Source organism: Anneissia japonica, unplaced genomic scaffold (assembly GCF_011630105.1).
Source record: "Anneissia japonica isolate Jap-2015-1 unplaced genomic scaffold, ASM1163010v1 scaffold287900_len82748_cov153, whole genome shotgun sequence".
Lineage (NCBI taxonomy): Eukaryota > Metazoa > Echinodermata > Crinoidea > Comatulida > Comatulidae > Anneissia > Anneissia japonica.
The window spans coordinates 50,045-51,309 of NW_022730293.1; the positions used below are offsets into that span (position 1 = coordinate 50,045).

General features: G+C 36.0%; 1 long non-coding RNA gene across 1 annotated transcript in view; it reads right to left on the reverse strand.

Annotated features, from left to right (window-relative positions):
- The window catches only part of LOC117114897, a 29,104-nt gene extending 28,253 nt beyond the window's left edge, over positions 1-851 (reverse strand). The window contains exon 1 of the long non-coding RNA XR_004446454.1: positions 694-851. This is a non-coding gene — a long non-coding RNA (uncharacterized LOC117114897). The remainder of the gene's footprint in view (positions 1-693) is intronic.
- Positions 852-1,265: the final 414 nt, after the last annotated feature.

A 1,265-nucleotide genomic window follows, 5' to 3' on the forward strand; every position in this document is an offset into this window, starting at 1 on the left:
ATACCCCCTCCCCCCCCCCCCCCCCCCCCATCTAATAACTGTTCATGCGGTTGGCGCTACGCGAAAAAATACTCACAAGATTCAGCACCCACCCTTAAAATTTTAATACCCACCCTTAATTTTCACTGGCTACATCCCTGTATATATATATATATATATGTATGTATCATGATATAACGAGTTATGCCTTTTGGCAGCACACCGAAACACCCGAAAGTTTATAAAATTAAATTAATGTTTTATTAAATATTTAACTTATTTCTGTCGGTCAAAGGTGTATTCTTGAGCAAAAAGTCATTATCTATCCTTGGGCGTTATTTATTTGTAAAATACTAATCATATAGGCCTATACACTCGGGCGTTGAAAAACATTGTTGGGCAGTCTCAGGCGGTGTTTAGTAGGACCCTTGACCAGTGTTCCGCCAGGAAGTGCTGTGGCAACGGGAAGGTGGACCATCAGTCATGAAGTTTCGAACACTCATCCTCTTCCTAGGCCTAGCTACTGTAAGCCCTAGACCTAAGCTAGGGCCTAGCTAGACCACCACTACGTCTAGTGTAGTAAATAAAAGAGGGCCTAAACTCTTAATATAGGCCTTAGGCCTAGTAGGAGGCCTAGTTAGTTTGCCACTTACTTACTCTCTCTAGCTAGGCCTATACTAATCTAAAGACGCTGTAAATGTGATCAATACTTACAAATACCATCGGTCTCTCGGAAAGAAGAGAAGCGTTGGCTTCTTTCATATATAGCTGATCCTGACCTAAGCCACCTTCTCTCTTCTTAGCTTTAGCAGTTCATTTGGTTCAGTTGACTGATTCAACCCACCACCAGGCTCCACATCATGCATGTGATCAGCTCAGTTGGTCATTATTTATTTCTCTCTCTCTTCGCTGAAAAGCAACAACTATAGAGGGCTCACTGCATTTATTATTAAAATATCAGATATCATTTAAAAAGCCATAAATAGAATAAATAAATTAAACTAAATAATAATAATAATAATAATAATAATAATAATAATAATAATAATAATATCTGACACTGATAAAAATTTTAAAAAGCACATAGTGGCAATTTCAGATATCGGTTAAAAGCAATCCATAAATTGGAATTTATGAAAAATACATTAAACGAAATAATACTTATATTCTATAATAATAATAATATTTGACACTTATGAATATGAAAAAAAACCCACAAAATACATTAAATTCAAAGAGGACGTATTGGAACTGACTTTAACACTGTTGCAGATATATTTTTCACT